Source organism: Chionomys nivalis, chromosome 15 (assembly GCF_950005125.1).
Source record: "Chionomys nivalis chromosome 15, mChiNiv1.1, whole genome shotgun sequence".
Lineage (NCBI taxonomy): Eukaryota > Metazoa > Chordata > Mammalia > Rodentia > Cricetidae > Chionomys > Chionomys nivalis.
Window position 1 is genome coordinate 571,544 of NC_080100.1, and position 19,251 is coordinate 590,794.

A 19,251-nucleotide genomic window follows, 5' to 3' on the forward strand; every position below is an offset into this window, starting at 1 on the left:
AGAGCGGGCTCTGGTAGAAAAAAAAAAAACATAACCTCAGGAAAACTGCAGATGGTCATTAGTAAAATCTCATCTGGGAGGTAGATGCTGCTCTCTGAGAACCTTTTCCCTGGAACTCCTATTTTCGTCACATGGCTAAGCTGGAGTCTGGTCAGACTCAGCGAAAGAACTGGAAATCAGGCAACAGGGGTATCCAGCCTTGTTCTACGCTCCCTAAAAACTTTCTTCCCATTTTGAATTTTGTATGCAAATCAGCAAGTACTGATTCCACCTCCTGGGGCATCTCCCAGATTGCCAACACTTGCTTCACTCAGATTGTAGAGCATTTTTACAACAGGGGAAATAAACGAATATTACCTTCCACCAAATCACAAGGCACCTTTTTATTTAGGGTGTACACCCCTACCTACTTCCTAGAGAAATTTCAAGCAAGTTATAAAATCATTCTCAACATAGAACAAGATAACTAAAAATAGAAAAGAAACTTAGCACCCAGTCTCTTCTGGGATGCCTGGGAGGTTAAAGAAGACAAATACTGCAATGGGCTCTGAGATGACGTGTGGCCACCTCACTGGGTGACCTTGCACTTCTGTGAGGCTCTGCTTCCGCGTGCACAACCTGAGACAGTGCTGCCTCCACACATTGCTATCTCCTGAATAATCAGCACAGCAATTCCAGTCAGCGCGGGGCAGGTATGGCAACCGGGCAATCTGCCTTCAGGAACCATACCGTAACTTGCAGCAGCTGGGGAAGCTGGTGGCTTAACCCTAGAGAATGAGACCCTTAAGGAATTGCCTCTTCCCTTAAGAAGAGAAAACTGCCTCTGGAAAAACCTGCATCCACTGGCTGTTTGGGGAACAGGAGCAAGATCTTCTGCTCGGATGCCCAGCCATGGTGAAAGGAGCTGACGCCAGGGATCCTCAACCTAACCCTTAGGTGTGAATCCCTAAAGCTCCCACCAAACCTCTGCTCACTTCCAATGATAAGGTCTCTTTTTACAGGCAGAACATGACCAGTGGCAACTGTGTTACTAATATAAGAAAATTATGTGTGAAAGGCCAAGTTCAACTAGCATGATCTCTAGATGTGTCCATGCAGGACCCATGGGGGAAGAGGAGCATAAAATCTGGCTTGTGACTGCAATTGTTCCTGTCTCAAAGAAATGGTATGGTCAGTATGGTGGCATATTTCTATAATTCCAGTACCTAGGAGTCTGGAAGGAGGATTTCCACAAGTTTGAGGTTAACCTGGTATATGCAGTGAGTCTGAGGCCATCTAGGGCTACATAGCAAGATTGTGTCTGAAAAAGAGCCAAAGTCCAGGAGCTGGGGAGATAGCTTTTTCAGTAAATACCTTGCCTTGGAAGGCATGAGAACTTCAGCACAGATCCTCAGCACCCACATGAAAACTGGCTGTACTGGCATGAGTCTGTAATCCCCCTACTCAGGAGTTCAGGTATAGACAGTCTTGGAGCTCACTGACCAGCCATTCTAACTAATCAGTGATCTCCAGGTTTGATGAGAGTCCCTGTCTCAAAAACAAAAATACAGAGCCCTACATGGAGATACCCAATATAACCACATAACTTCTGGCTTCCAAACATATTCACACTCACACACACACACATACACACGCACACACACACACCATGCATGCACACAAATAAATAACCAAAAATCAAGAACAAAAACTCAAAATAATAACAAAATTCCTCATAATGTAATGGTGAAAACAGCTTCAGGATCTCTAGTGAGAAAGAGTCACAGGCCAAAGGAAGCCAGTCACCTGCTAGACTCTGCTGGGTCTGGGCAGCTGGGGAAATACTGTGATGGGCAGTCTTCTCTCTGCAGGGTTTCTGAGCCACCAGAAAATGAGGGTCCCAACCTCTTGAACTCCTTCAGGCCTGGCTGGTAGGACTAGGGTGGGAATGAGCACAAGATTGAACTTCACACCAGTGTGAGCATTGTTTTTGGCCCTGGCACATTCTGCAGTGGAACCATGGGCAAGTCTGAGTGTGCTGACCTACCCCTGGGCTGAGGCTTGAACCACAGGAGGACGGGAACCACAAAGGAGCCACGGGTTGTGACTTTGCCTGAGTACTAAGTCTAGAAACTTGCCAGTGCTAGAAAAATCTCCAACATTAGAGTAATGTTGAAAAGTGGTACAAGGCCTTAAATAGTAACAGAAGAGGACCAGGTAAGCCTCCACCTCGGCATGGCATGGCACCTAGAAGTACATCTTCTCTGAGCCCCGACAGAGAAGTCAGGCAGAATCTTGGATGCAGGAGATGGCACAGCCCAGGAAGCTACCATGGCGCCTGCCACTACATCCATGGGGGTAAGTGGGGCCACAGAGACTGAAGTTCTGAGAAGGCCTGGCCCCTTGTATTCTGCTGTTTCTTCATGCCTGTAACAAAGGGGAGGTGGGTCTGAGGAGGAGGCAGCAGACTCTCATCCCTAACCTGCTTCACCCTTCCCAAGGGTGATTTTTTTTCAGTTGTGGTTTCTGACTTCTAATAATTATTTCTAATAAAAATTAAACGGGGGGGGGGACAAATTGAGCACGTATGATCCCAAGACAAATAAAATGATTAATAGGGCAGAGTGCCCTGAGCTCACTGCTGGTGGCCCTGAAGAGGTGACTGCCTGCCCCCTGCTGGCTGTGATATAGAGAGGCCTTTGGAAGGAGAGCCTTGGTTACCCACTGATAAGCTTTGTTGTGTTTAATGAGGCAAATCTCTACCCCAGAGCCAGCACTTCCAAACTCCACCATACACAATAGACCCAACCTTGCCCAAACTCCAGGCCTGAACAGACACCACCCCTATCTATGCAAGTATCAATCAGGCAAATGCTTGACAAAGATTTTCTCCCAAGATTTTTGAATTTTTTTACTATACAGAGACTTTTTAGTGTAGATAAAATTCCATTTTCAATTCTTGTTCAATTCCATGGCTCTATATAAATATCTTAAAACATTTCCTTATGTTTTCCTCTAGTAGTTTCTTTCTTTTCTTTTTTTCTTTCTTTCGCTCTCTTCTTCTCCTTCAACTTCCCCCCCTTCTCCTCCTTCCTCTCCTTCTTCTTCCAGACATATCCTCTGTCCTGAGTTTCAGATCTTACACTTAGGTATTTAATTTTTCTATTCGTGTATTTATTTGTTATTGGACAAGATGAGAGATAGTGTTCAGATTCCAATCTTCTACAGGTGGGTTCCCAGCTCCCCAGCATCGCTTGCTGACGATCCTGTTTTACCAGTGTATATTTTGGGTGCCCTTGTTGAGATTCAGTTGGTTATAACTTTGTGGATTATTCCTCTGTTCTGTTCCATTCATCTACATGTCTATTTTCATGCTATTCCATACTGTTTTGTTACTTTTTCTTTGTTATGTAGCTTGAGATCAGGTACTGTGATGTCTCTAGCACTGCTATTCCTACTCTGGATTGATTGGTTTGGTTATTCTGAATCTGAGTATCTTTATAAATTTTAAAATCACTTTTCTAGTTTTATGAAGAATGTCATCGGTGCTTTGATGGAGGAGTATGTTGAACATGCAGATTTCTTTACATTTTAGCAATAGCATTGCTTCTAATTCACTAAACACAGAAGGCATTCCCACTCTTTTGTTTCTTTGCTTTCCATTGCAGAAATCCTTCTCATTCTTGGTTAAATTTATTCTTGATTTTATTTTACTTATTTTTATGTATAGTAAATGCTATTGATGTTATGATTTCTTTCTCAGGAAGTTTGTTATTGGCATATAAAAACGATACTGCTGAGGGTGTGGAGAATGAACTCACACACAATGCTGCCTGGAATGTAAACAACACAGTCACCAGAGGACATTATGGAGGCTCCCGAAACACAGAAACTAGAGCTGTCATGATTCTACTACCTGACTACATATCCAAGGGAAATTAAATCATCATGCTAGAGAAAGACCTGCATATCTTCATTTGTTGTTGTGCTATTCTCCAGAGCCAAGATACAGCATTAGCCTAGGTAGGTGTCCATCAGTAGAAAAATGGATAAATTAAATGTGATATATATACACAATGGAATATTATTAAGCCATAAAGACAAAATATTGACATTTTCAGCAGAATACATGAAGCTGCAAGACATGTTAACAGGAGAGGACTCAGACACTTGTGTACCTATTCTTGCTTATGTGGAGCCTAAAATGTTAATCTGGATGTAGGAGTGTTTATTAGAGATTGGAGCCACGGAGGGGGAATGAAGGGAGACTGGGTTTGATCAATGCACACTGTGTACATGTGTGGAAATATCACAAAGAATGCCACTAATGTATATACTTTTCTTCCTTTTTGTTTGTTTGTCTGTTTGTTTGTTTTTCAAGACAGAATTTCTCTGTGTAACAATCCTGGTTGTCCTGGAACTCATTTGGTAAACCAGGTTGGACTCGAACTCACTGAGATCTGCCTCTGCCTTCCAAGTGCTGGAATTAAAGGCATGTGCCGCCACCACCTGGCATATATATTTAGTGCATGTGAATGAAAACCAAATAACTTAAGGGGACTGTGTAAACAGGAGGAGTTGATTCATATTCTCAGGGCTTCTGGGGACCTCAAATGAAGGTAGGTGAGCAAGAGCCCTCAGAGGAGTCTCCATCCTTGAAACCCAGTTCTTCCTGCCTAGCTGGGGGTTGGGGAGCAGACCTGAGACCACCAGTGAAATGTTGGCTTCTGCAGTATCTCTGATATTCCAGGTTATCCCCAAATGTTGATGTTCAGTTGGCTTAAAGGGAGTGATGAGGAAGAGAAAATTAGTTTGGTCCCATATAAAATTAGTATGGTTCCTCCTGCTTAACAGCAGAGTTCGCTCTCTGAGGAACCAGAGCCCAGGAGGACAAATGCTAAAAGGTAGGAAGGGTGGAAGCCCGGAGCACACACATCCCTGGTAGGTTTGCGTGCCCTTCCCTCACTTCCCTTGGGAAGGCTATTGCACAGGCTATACAAGGCATCCCACAGCACGCTTGTAGTCTGGGCTGATAGGGAGTGAGCACTTCCTGAATCCTCCATCACCGTCACCTCTGTATTGGATGGTTCTGTGCCGAGCGGAGTTCTTTATACGCACATGAGCCCCTTGAGCACACTTGAGTCTTCTGTTAGCAATATTATAGGTCAGGAGACCTAGCTCTGTGATCCTCTGTGGCCTTGCACTTCCTCCAAAATAGTACAAAGTGCTAGGACGTCCTGGGTTCCTGAAACAGCTGGGGAGAAGCAAGGCCCTCCAAGGGCATCATTCCACATACTTTAAAATGACCCACTAGCTTATCATTAATGGAACAAACATATGCATACTTGCTAAAACAACAGCTTAGTAAGAACCGTGTGGGTTTCAGGGGAGGCAGGTTAGTGGAAAAGTACCACTGAGCCATGCAAAAGATGCAAAGGAAAAGTTTCATACAGATTAATTTTACGTGTTAATACATTTTTCAAGAAAAAAAACTAAAATAAAGGCTACTGACCAGGAGAAGTTGAGCACAGCTCAGAAAGCTGACCAAAGATTCATATGTAGTGAGAGATTCTCTAAAGACATTCTATGATCTCCTGCTACTCTTGAGCCAGTGCTGCATGGCTTTTCTCAGACTTCACCCTTCTGTGTAAATTTCAGCCCATCTGGCTAATTTATAGTCATAAGCACCAACGGGGTTAAGATTGGAGCTGCATTCAATTAATAAATATTTTTAAATTATCTCCAAAGAAGCTACAAGGAATTTACAGGTCACTTTCAAGGAAATTGTGTATTCTGGTTACTTTTTTTGTGAATTTGACCCAATTAGAGTTATTTGGGAAGAGAGACTTTTGATTGAGAAAATGACCCCCCCCATAAGATTGACAGAAGGTGTGGAAGAACCCAGCCTCCATGGGTGATGCCACCTAGGAAGATGGTCCTTGACGGTAAAGAAATCAAACAGAAAACCATGAGAAGAAAGTCAGTGCACAGCATTCCTCCACAGTTTCCACTTCAGTTTCTTCCTCCAGCTTCCTTACAGTGATTTTCCTGGATGACTCTTCTCTCTCTGAGTTACTTTGATCATAGTAAACAGGGACTGCAAAAGGGCTGTGAGCTCCCAAAGTCCAGTCGAAGTATGGAAGGAGTGAGAAGACAATCAAAGAGGTCAAGACCATGACGGGGACACTCACTGAAACAGTTTACCTGAGCTAACGGGAGTCTACAAACTCTGGTCTAACAGCGAGGGAATCAGCAAAGGACCATAATAGGCCCTCTAACTGTGGGTGACAGCTGCATCGCTGAGGAACACTGTGGATCCACTGACAGTGGCACCAGGATTTATCCCTACTGCTTGTTTTGACCTTTTGGAACCCATTCTCTTTGGAAGGATTCCCTACTCAGCCTAGTTATAGTGGGGAGGGGGCCTTGGTCGTGCCTCAAAGCAATGTGCTAGACTTTGTTGACTCCCCATGGGAATCCTTACCCTCTCTGAGGAGTGGATGGGGGTGGGATGGGGGAAAGGTGGAGGGAGCAGGAGAAGGAGAGGGAGTGGAACTAGATTTGGCATGTAAAATGAGAAAAAAAAGTAAGTTTTTTTTTAAAAAATTAAAAAATGGTTGTGAGCCTTTGACATACAGAGACCCTGGGAAAGGCATAAGACCTGACACAGGAAGCCTGAGAAGATCATGAGACATTGGTACATGGAAACCATAGCAGGGTTGTGAGAACTTGGCACAGGGGAAAAGTGTGAGGTGGTGCCTGTGGCCCTGGGAAGTAGAGAAAGCCTGCTCCAGTCATGGGAATGACTTTTCTTTTGAGCTATGGCCTTAGCCAGGCTTCAGGGGTCAGGCTTCCACTCCACATGCCATTTCTTCACGTACTCTTTACTCTGTACCGATGGACCCTAACGGCCGAGTGGGGCTGTACTGGCCCTTTAATCCGCTGCCAATAAGATGTGACCAGCACTGACTGCCAAGAAGAGTTCCAGCTCAGTGAATCCTCCTTATAAAAAGGCCAGATTCTTGCCCCAATACCCTGTTTTCTTCATCTTAATGTGATCATTTCCAAGTAGTGGTCAGCTCTCATTTAATTGGATATAACAGCACAGATCAGATTCTGCCTTCAAGATGAGTTATCAGTTCTGTGTAGTTTTACCCATTGGGTATACAGTTTGGTACAGTCAATGTACCAATTAAACGTCAATCTCACTTCATAGACAGCATCAGATCTAAGGAAGATACCGAGCACTCAGATGGGACAGCTGACCACATGTAAGGGACATGTCACTCTTTGTGCAGCTTGTACACAGATGGACAGCAGCCAGGCACAGGGCCCCTCCCCGTTGCTGTATAGCATCTGTATGTACTCAGGGGCTACTCGACCCAATGTATTCAGAACACATTTCACTTCACTGTCCCCTCAGAATCCCACAAGCTTCAAAGTGCAGCCTCTTTTATTCCTGACCAGCTGAGAGACTGGGAAGACTGAGAGCCCAGAGGGTCTCTGGGTCTCTTGAGACGATCACTGAGTGACTAGGGCCAATAGATGCATACCAGAGCTTTGGAGACCCATTCTTGTATGGAAAGAGTAAAGTTACTAGATTATTGATGAAGCCTGGTAAGTAGGACATGAAATAGAAAAAAATCTCTGTTAATGGACATAGAACAAAAACCTTAAGCCGATGCAGCTGCTTACCTAGGACAGAGGAAAGAGCCACCAAGGTCCATGCAGTGGTGAGGAAGGGAGCCCGCACAGAGAGCCACTGTAGACTGATCACTGAGTACCCACTGCTGTTCCAAGGATGGAGACGCTCTGGACCCAGGCCTGGGCCAGATAGAGGCTGGGAGTAAGCACTACCCACCAACCAGGCGAGCAGAACAAGGGTACACGTCCACATGTCGGGGGGTATGCGCCACAGGCTGAGTTTTTACCTGAGCTTCTCAACAGGCAATCCTGATCTGGAAGGGCACATAACCAGCTTCTCTATAGCTATCACAGGCACAGCTGGCTCCCCCTCCTCTGCCCAGACCCTCCCCTTTACTGACCACAGGCCCAGCCTTGTTCTAGGCAGCCCATGTCTCCTGCCATCTCAAGACATCTCCCTACAAAGCAGCAGGCCACTTCCTCCAGGCAGGAGTTCAAAGCCTTTGCCCACTTCCCTGTCCTGGGAGACAAAAGGCCACCTGTCTACAGAGATTAGTTACTGCTGTCACATAAAATAACAGCGGATAAAGAAGCAGGGTTTAATTGGCTCTTTATCGAGGGTTTTGGGGCCTGATAGGAGCACCACATGAGACAAGAGAAACTTCAGGTAACACCCAATTCAGGCTCACACCACTGTCCAGCCTACGGGAGTTATAGCAAAGGGTGTCCATAAAGCTCTCCTTAGATTTCTGAGAAATTCCCAGGGCATTTGCTCTTTCCAGGCTCCTTCACCTCTCATCCTGTTTGGGACCCTCAAGTCAACTGACTCTCCAAGATCAGGTAACCTTACAGTAGTGTAAAATCTCTGCCCACGTGGTTCCTAGATGTGTGCTCTGCACAGGCAAGTCAAAGTATGCCAGGAGAGGGGGCAGAAAGAGCACATGACCTGTCGTGTGGCCCATGAGAAATAGAAGCATGGTCATCCCCAGAGCCTGATGAAGTGGGACCTGTGCTGAGGACAGTGGTATCTTACTGTCAAAGAAGTCCAATTTGCAAGAGAAACAGTGATGTTGAAGTGACTCATAATGGAGTTAGAGAAACCCATGTTACATCCAAAATGAGTCAGGGTAGGCGGAAACAAATTCTAGATGTAAATAATCATGTGTTGCCTGAGTATGCACATGAATGTGTCCCCCGCTTCTGACCTGGGATGGGCAGATACAGCAAGCCACATCGGTACTCATATTGTATTTTCTAAGATCTCTCTCTACTAGGAGCATACTGGGCTGGACTTGGTTGCACATGCCTTTAATCCCAGCTCTTGGGAGGCAGAGGCAGGCAGATCTCTGAGATCACTGAAATTGGGGGGGGGGTGCATTTCAGGGTGAGGTAAAAACCTAACACAATGGAAACTCCCGGGAATCCATGAGGGTGACCCTTAGTGAAAACTCATAGTAATGGTAGCTATGAAACCTGAAGTAGTCATCTCATATAACCAGATCAATCTCCAGCATAACTGTCATCAGAGACACTTCATCTAGCAACTGATGGGAATAGGTGCAGGGGTCCATAGCAAATCCTGCAGAAGAGGGAGAGGAAGGATTGTAGGAGACAGGTCAAGGCATCACAAGAAAACAGTCCACGGAATCAACTAACCAGGGCCTATAAGGGCTCACAGAAACTGAACCGACAATCAGATTATATCTTGTATGGGTCTGACCTATATTCTCTGTATATGTTATGGTTATGTATCTTAGAGTTCCTATATTACTACTAACTGTGGGAGCAGGAACTGTCGATAATTCTTTTGCCTGCTTTTGGGACGCTTTTCCTTCTACTGAGTCCAGCCTTCATATGAGGGGATGTGTCTATTTTTAACATAACTTGACATGTCATGTTTGGTGATATCCCTGGGAGGCCTGCCCTTTTCTGAAGGAAGAGTGGATCTTGGGGAGAAGGGATGAGGGATGGGGGTACTGAGAGATGAAGAGGGAGGGAAAACTGCAGTTGGGATGTAATATATGAGAGAAAAATAAAAAGAAAGAAAATAGTACAAAGTCTGTCTAAATACACATGCCAGCATAATGCCCCTTGGTTTATTGCTCACTGTCATTCTTGAGAGTGCTTCCTTTTGTTCTATAATAAATTGTCTTTCTTTGGCCAGGCCATGGTGGTGTGCACCTTTAATCCCAACATTCAGGAGGCAGAGGCAGGTAGATCTCTGTGAGTTTGAAGTCAACTTGGTCTACAAGATAGTTCTAGGACAGGCTCCAAAACTACAAAGAAATCCTGTCTGGAAAAAACAAAAATAGATAGATGATAGGTAGATGATAGATAGATAGATAGATAGATAGATAGATAGATAGATAGATAGATAGATAGACAAATAAATAAATCACCTTTCTTCTACATCACACTCTGAGTCTTGTCTGAATTCATTCAGCAGAGAACTCAAGAACAAGAGAGTCAATAGGAAGCCAGAGCGAGATCCTATCCCCAAGTCCATAAAATGTCATAGGCAGCTTGCTAGAGTATCATGGGATCAAGAAGGGATAGCCAGTTCCCCTCAGGACTGTGGTGAAGCACAGGCATGTCTTTATTCTTGACACCCAGCTCTCCCACAGTAGTATGTCACAGCTTCTTCTTGTGTCCTACAGCTCAGGTCTCCACCACCTGGTGAGAAGGTAAATTCTGTATTATCTGGTAGGTCATTTCAGAAACCCCAGGCTTAGCAGGCTGTTGTTATCTAGACTCCCAAGTGAGTGGGTGATCCTCAGCTTCACTTAAGATTTTGATCAACTTCCTTGCTTCACTAGATTGAACTTTAAGTAACACAATTAGATGCTGTTAACCCTGGAGACCTAAAACTCCTGAACTATAACTCACATGAAAGGGAATATGTCAATCATCCACAGAACTCAAACTACCAACTCATCTCACCTAAGTCATCCAATATTGCAAAGAAACAAATCTCTGGGAGATTGGCAGCTTAAAATAGGCACAAGCCTTTACAGAGTTTTGTAACGAAACTGAGAGGGACAAGAAGGGCTGGTTCTGTGATAGTTTTTATGTGGTTGTGTCAGCTCTGGGTAGGGTGGTGGACCACTGAAACTTGTATCTTTTCCTGGTCATGTTCATAAGGCTCACAGAGACAATGAAAACTCTCCTGAGGTCACCAGTGCTGGCAATCCAAGAAAGCATTCGGGATATCACCACAGCCTTCCACAGCTGTATCTCAGATGACACCCACCAGATCTGATACCGTAAATGGTTCCAAAGTCTAGCCCTGATATGATGACAGATGACCACATACTTATGTGGTTCCTGTAAACAGAACAGTGTTAGGTGGATTTGCTTTGCTCTGAGTAAATACTGATTAGATGTCTAATGTGTTTCTAGACCTTGAAAATGGCAGTCATTCCTCATTCATGACTTCATCTTCCACAGCCTAACCCAAAGTCAAGTGTGGCATAAAAATAGTAAAAGAAATTTTTCAGAAATAATTTTTAAATTGCACTCTTCTCTGAGGGTTACTTGAATACATAGCTATGCCATGACAGTTAATCATCTGCCAACTGAGACAACGACTCTCTAATTAATAGGCATCAGTGTTTGTAGCAAGAACAAGCTGTACAAAGGCTTGATTCTTTTCCAAGGATGGAAGCACAGAGATGGACAGCCTACAATTCATGTGGCTACTCAGGGCAGCTTCCCAGTGATCAATGAGGATTATCTCAGCAGCTTGCTTCACTGTCTCATCATATGGGTTCTGCAACCTGCCACAGTACCCCGGAGTAAGCATAGGTCAGTACCACACAGGGAGGTCCTTAGGTCACTCATGTAAGGTATGTTACAACATATGGTCACAATTACTCACTTATTGCTGTTAATCCTTCCCTGTGTCTGATATATACATTAAGCCTCGACACACACGCACACACAGGAAAGAACCTGGTATGAAACATGATACGTTAGTACTAGCTGAAGCCTTAGGCACCCACTGAGACTCTTGGACATATCTCCAGGGACAAGGGAGATAACTGTGTATTGTTAAACCTTCCTATTGCTGCAAAAGAGACTGCTTTTACCAAGAGGGACAGAGGTTTGACACAAGCAGCTAGTGACAGAGCTGCCAGTCATGAGGCCATATCAAAATTTATAGAAAAACATCTTCATGACTCAACTCTGTGGCCAGAGAGTCATGAATGACTGAAGAGAGAAGAGACTTGTCCTGATTGTTTCTTGGTTTTCTTGTTTTGGTCAACTTAACACAAGCTAAAGTTCTCTGAAAAGAAGGAACCACAATTAAGAAAATGCCTTCATAAAACTGATTTGTAGGTAGCCTGTGAGGCATTTTCTTGGTTCATGATTGGTATGTGAGGACCCTGCCCATTGTGGGAGCCACCTGGGGTGGTCATAGGGTACCTTGTAGTAAGGAGGGTGCTTGTTCGTTTCCTGGCGGCCTAGACTCCCAAAATAACCACACAGAAACTGTATTAATTAAATCACTGCTTGGCCAATTACTTAAGCATATTGTTAGCTACCTTTTACATCTAGAATTAACCCATCTCCACTATTTTATATTTTACCATGAGGGTTATGGCCTGTCGGCAAGGTTTCAACATGTCTGTCTCTGGCGATGGCTCCATGGCTTCTCTTTGACTTTGCCTCCTTTCTTCTCCCAGCATTCAGTTTAGTTTTCCCTGCCTAGCTAAGTTCTGCCCTGCTATAGGTAGAGCAGTTTCTTTATTCATTAATGGTAATCATAGCATACAGAGGGGAATCTCACATCACCTAAGAAAATTGGCTGTGCAAGCCTATAAACAGGATTTCTTCTTGACTTTGCCTTCAATTCCTGCCTTGAGTTCCTTCCCTGACTTCCCTCAGTGACTGAGTATGACCTGAAAGTGTAAGCTAAAATTAACCCTTTCCTCTCCAAGTTTATTTTGCTCATGGTGTTTTATCAAAGCAATAGAAACCTTAATTATGACAAGGCTAAATATGTAAGTACAGGTATGTGGGGCTCCAAAGCAGAAGACTACACACTGGGTAGCTGAGAGAGACAGACATTCACAGTTCTGAACTGTATCTCATCAATATACTGTCAGGACTAGTCTCCCTCCATGGGCTCCAGGGTGGGAATTTCACCATCCTCTCCTTGTTATCTACATATCATCTACCCTCTGTGTTTCTGTGTGTCCAGGTTTCTCTCTTCAAACACAGATGTTAGTCATAGGCCCACCTTATTTAAGGAGACCCTCTGACTTAGTTACATCTGCAAGCCTATTTCTTTATTTTCTGGTAATTAAAAAAAAATTTAATAGATACATAAGAAAACAAAAATTAAGCACATGAAAGGGGACAGCATTACATTTTCATGCATACGCATGTGATAATGTTTGGATCAGGCTTAATGTAGCTGATTCCTCAAATAGTGAACATTTCAGAAGCCTAAAATGTCCAAATTTTGAGATGCACAACTCATTACTTTTTTCATTTTATTTTATTTTAAAAAACAAACAAACTCGCTTTTCTTCATTACACATCCCCAATCCAAGTTTTCACTCCATCCCTTCCTCCCATTCCCTCCACCAATCCCCACCATCCATACCTCAGAGAAGGTAAGGCACATTGCTTGCAAAGCCTATTTCTAAACAAAGCCTGGGCATTGGGATTTGTCGGAAATTAAATGTATTTATTTATTATTGTGTGTGCACGATGGAGTGATTGCATATACTCCCAGTGTTTGTGTGTAGGTCAGTTGGTCCTCTCCCTCCACCTTTATATGGGTTCTGGGGGTTGAACTCATGTCACCAGGCTTGCTCAGCAATTGCCTTTACCCACTGAGCCATCTTACAGTTCTTAGGGTAGTAAGATTTGAATAAGTTGTTGATGAGGACACAGACCTATAGGGTACTCTCTCTTGCAAGAGCATGGGTTGCTTTCTTCCCTTAGGACCTCTTCTGCTCTTTCCAAAAGGCCATAGTAACCAATCAACCGGTTCCATATCAATCAGAGAGGGTATCTGTCTACATCTGGTTTCTACTAGGTGGGAGATTTTATGCGAGAGTCTCATGATGACAAGTAGTCAATAAAAAATTGATTATAAAAAGATATTAAATTACTTATTTTAATGCCGGGAAGCAACCGGAGAAAAAGTAAACATTTCCTATGGACTGGAACAAGAAGCAGACAGTAGAATATTAAAATTCCCGAATCAAGTAGGGCATGGTGGCACATACATTTAATCCTAGCACTCAGGAGGCAGAAGCAAGTAGATCTCTGTTGTATAAACTGATGACATGACCACTCCATCATACAATTAAGAGAGAGGTTTTTATTGTAGATATGAGAGAGAAAGAGAACAGCAAAGATATCTGGAAGAGTACAGAGCATAAAGAGAAAAAAAATAGACTGAATATGGCCAGCAGACTGAACCTGGCCAGGGCTATCTGTGAGAGAAGGGAGAACAGCAGGGGACAGAAAACAGAGAAAACGGTGAGGGAAGCAGGAAGGAAAGAGATGGACAAACAGACAAAGAATAGCCCAAACAGCAGTGTTATAAGGAGAATGAGTAGGTGGGGATAGGAAAAACTGTGAGTTGGAGAGAGTTTGAGGTAGGGGAGTCATGGACTTTGAAATATATAACAGGTTCCTGTGATACTGAGGGGCCTGGAGGCCAGTATGAGCTTTGATATGCTGATAAGCACCATAAGTCACCATTGGTCTCTCCTGCCAGAGGCAATAGAAATGACTCCTTTTGGTAAATATAAACCAGTTTCACAAGTTCCTGGGGAATGCTGGCTTTCATCTAACTGCCAGAAATCCTCCCATAGTCCAGGTTGAGCTCATTTCTAGATATTTGGACTTATTTCTAGAATTTCAGAAATGGAATTTCCTTTGGACTGGATATCTGTGAGTTTGAGGCCAAGCTGGTCTGTAGTGAGAGTTCCAGGCCAGTCATGGCTAAATAGTGAGAACCTATCTAAAAAAAATAAAAAACAAATAATAATAAAACCCTCCAAACCAATGGCTGGGAAGATAGCTCAGTCAGTGAAATACTGTCTATGTTCAATATGAAGACCTGAGTTTGGATTCCTGTCACCCCCTCACTTCCATCCACCCCACCCCCAAAAAGGCAAGAAGAGCTTTGTAACTTCAGCACTAGAGAAGTAGAGACAGATGGATCTCTAAGGCTTACTGGTTAGCCAATCTAGCCAGAGAGAGAGGAGAGAGAGGAGAGAGAGAGAGAGAGAGAGAGAGAGAGAGAGAGAGAGAGAGAGAGAGAGGAAGACCCCACCTCTACCTCTGGCCTATATAGACATGCACACTCACTCACTCTCACAAATAAGAAGGAAAAATCTGAATCAAGGGAACCATCAAGCCAGAGCAGGGTGACGGTAAGCATATAATCAGAAATTGAGAAAAACAAAGGCATTGACAGGTGAAGAAAAACTAAGAGAACTATGTGGGTCAGCCAAACATGTTTCAGAACCTGGGACTCAGATAACCTCCAAGCAGAGAGGAGGCTCCCAGCAGGACACAGCTCTGGGAAGGAAGGGAGAACACATGGCATTCCCCTCTCTACTTGTCCATTGTTTTGAAGTCAGTTTTGTCTAACATTCACACATCTGTCTGGAGCTTCTATTTTATTGGAGTTTGTCTAGTGTGTCTTTCCCATTATCCTTAAATAGCCCAAATCATTATATTTAAAATGGTCTACTTGTAGGCACCATGTAGGTGAGTCTTTAGAATATATATGTTTGAAAGCAATGTTCCAATATTGAACCTATGTTACATGTAAATTTTAGGGACATTAAAACTAACAAAAATTTTAAAAATTCTACATCAATCAAATACATGCCACAAACATAGGAGTAACCAAACAGATGTTAGAGCAGCCAAAGGGCCCAGATCATGAGAGGCACCGCAGACCAGAAATACCCATAAGCAGTGCCTTTAAACAGGTTAAATTAACTTCTCACAGTTCTAGAGCCCAGAAGCTTAAAGTCGACAGTGCAGAGCTGGAGACCATGAGGCCTCCCTTACACTCTAGATGCTATCCATACCTAGTGGCCTCTGCTTTGTTCTCATGGCTTAGTGCCCCATGTTCCTCCTGTGAAGATTCTTGTCTTAGCAGGTCAGGGTCCACCCTCTAACACTCCTGTAACACCCACTGCCTCTTCAGAGTCCACCTCTAAATATAGCAGCACTGGCGCTCAGACTTAGGTGTGGCGATGCTGGTCCCTCCCATTTGCCTCGATAATCTCACACAGATCAAAAGGATATATCAAGTGTGAGCAGTACTGAGTACAACAAGACATACGGTTTTATAGATCTCTCCACTGGAGATCAATTCACGTTTACTAGGGGCTTTTTGCCTTGATAGAATCTGCCTTTAGTCACACTGCATACCCTGACATAGAAGGAAACTGGAAATTAGTAACAGATACTCCTTGGATAAACCCCCAAATATGCAGAAATTGAATATTATTCTAAATAGTCAGGTCCAAAGAAGAATAAAGTCATTTTCTGGGCTGAACATAAAAATATAACATATCCAAATTAAACAGTGCTTAAAGGGAAATCCATAAGACTAATTGGTTCTATTAGCAATATTTAACTAGTGAATAAATTTAGAGTTAAAATGTTTATATTGGAAACAGAAGAAAGCTGGAAAGAACAGTCTAAGTTTTCATCTTAAATTCCTTTTAGGAAAAAATGAAGCTCACATCAAGTAAAAGGAAAGAAATAATAAACATAAATGAAATCAATGGAATTGAAAACAAAGACAGTAAAGAAAATCAAGGAAATGAAAAGCTGTCTTGTTTATGTAGCCCTGGCTGTCTGGAACTCACTTTGTAGACCAAGCCAGTCTCAAACTCAGAAATCCACCTGCATCTGCCTCCTGAGTGCTGGAATCAAAGGCATGCCCCACCATTGCCCAGATGAAAAGATTTTGTTTTGTGTAGATAAATAAAATTGAATAAGCCTTTAACCTATTGACCAGAGAAAGGAAGTTGGGGCACAGAGAGAGAATGAGGAGTGGGGTTGGAGGAAGAATGGAAAGAGAAAGAAAAGACTCCATTTTCAGCCCTACCTAACACTCAACACACTGAGAATTGGAAGGATCTTCTTTAACTTGGTGAAGCAAATCAATTGGAAAACTTACAGAATGCTGACCTTCACTGTGGTAGAAACTAAGCTCTTTCCCCCAGAGCCAAGGTCACAAGGAGGTCTACTGTTATCACACATTGCAAACACCAGAAATAATCCCAGCTAGTGTCACCAAACAAGAGGTGCCAAGGCTCACGGGCTGCAAAGCAGGAAATGAAACCATTTGTCTGCTGAAGGCATCGCTGTTTACGTGTGTAATTCCAAAGAATTAGCAATAAGACAAGCCCTGCTAGAACTAGTTAGGCAAGGTCCCAAAGCCCAGTGTTGACACACAGAAACCCATCTCTATTTCATTCAAAGGCAAGGAGCACATAAGGATCACAACTCAGCGTTCATGGAAGAATTAAAATATGTTCACCAAAGAACATGAAAAGATACTCAGCATTGTTAGCCACAAAGGAAAAACCTCTGAAGCAACAATGCGATGCCACTGTATGCCCAGGAGAGCGCTCAAAAGAAAGGAAAGAAAGGGAACGGTGTACATGAGACAGCGATGGCTCACCCCAAAGAGAAACCAGCTCATGACTCTATGGTTCATGTGAAGAACTAGAAAATGAGGTTCTTACTCAAGTGCAGTTAACATATGACCTTTGAAAAACACTTGGTCACAAGTTTTGATTAGTAATCTGTTCTACTTCCTTGAAGTTCCACTTTGAATCTTTAATATTTCTTCAAATCCCTAGGAGTTTCTATTCCATGGTATTAAACTAGTCATTTAAGGCATTAAATGATGAGTAATGTGATATTCGTCTTGAAAAGCAAAATAAAACTAAGTAAGTGACATAGTTGGCATTTGATTTAGTAAATGCAGGTTGGCACAGAAGTATAGAAAGACCAAATACGGTGAGTGATTAGATAAAGAAATGGGTCTAATAGAGACCAGCAGAAAAATAGTCCCAAGAAGAAACACGAGATAAAAAGAGTGGAGTCTGGATCCTCATTTAGCAATGGTCAGTGACGGTAGCATATCCCCATCCCCAGTCTGTGCGGCAAGGGCCACCACATTGCTTGAGGTTTTTTTTTTTTTTTTTTTTGCTGGGTGGCTTTCCCAAGTCCATGGCACCCTCCTGGTCAGCCTATATAACCCTACCTCATTTAGCTTCATTCTGACCTGCAGCTTTTTGAGGTCTGTGATCCCTTCCTGCCATTTGCTCTTCTTCAAGGGCTTTGCACACTTCACATCCTAGAACAGGAGGCTTGCAACAAGACAATTGAGAGCAAAGGGATGAAGCCCTTCTTTAGGAGTAAGCCAGCAAAGTTATTGGGCTCTGACCCAGTACACCCGCCTTCTTAAAACACAGGAAGCCAAGAAAGATAGCAGTCAGGGAACAAGGCCAAGGGTCAGAGGTTGAGGCTGCATCAGGACCCTGAAACTGGGTGGGAAAATTGGCAAGGGTGAGCCCTCCCGTGATGGAGCTCCCCAGCACTCAACTCCACCACTCACACAATGGCCCCCTGCTAGATGGATCTTCCAGCCCATCCCGCATTGCATGCTTTTCCATTTTCCTTGTGGCTTCATGTCACACTGTGCATCCCACCTTGGGATTGTAAGACATCAGTCATGTCGGCAGATCAAGAGCCAGTTGCTAAACACACCCCTTGAAGTTGCTGGGAATTCAGGTGTGTACCTGCTGGCCCTGCTGGTGGACCAGGTGTGGGTGACTTAGGACTTCAAAGGTCTTGGGCAGGAAAGAGGTTGTGAGTTCAAATAGGTGAGTCAGGCCCATTGTTTCATATATCTGAAAAATCAATTGAGTCCAAAGTAAAACATGTATTTAGCCAGCAAAAGTGTATGGCTAATTGGTTTTTAAAGGATGTGCTTCCTGATCCTTGCTACCAAAAGGGACCTGAGATTTAAAAACAAAACAAAATAAAACAAGATAAAAAAAAAATCTGTAAGGACTGAGTTCTGGAAATCCGAGGCCAAATGAGTACAGTGAAATAGCAGAGTCCACAGAATATAGCTCAGTCTTTCCTTTAGGAGATAGTACTACAGAAGTGAGAAATAGCACAAGAAAACCTGCAAGCGTGGACCAACAGAAACAGCAGGCTGATAAGGGTCTAGGCCCTCCCAGAGATTCCTGTGTCTAATAGATGAAAGCCTGGCCTTCTCTGCATGGGTGTGGGATCAGAGCCAGGAAGGTCCCTGGCTCCCTGGCTCCAAGATGGGCTCTTAACATAGATAGCACTTACAATGCTCCTGTCCCAAACAGCTGAAGTTTCAGGCTGCTGTGCCTCAGGTGGTCTCAGGGAAAAGTTCTCAACCTGAAGAATATCTGGTAGGTTTGGTGCCTCTTAAGAATTATCTGGATCCTTATCAACCTTAGATGCTCCTGTGGGGAGGGGCAGAGGCAGGTGCCACTGTGTGCTACTGCAGAAGCCAGCTGGGCACAGAGTATGATATGAGCCCTGTTCTGGTATAACTTCTGAACGTGAGAGAGGACTAGGACT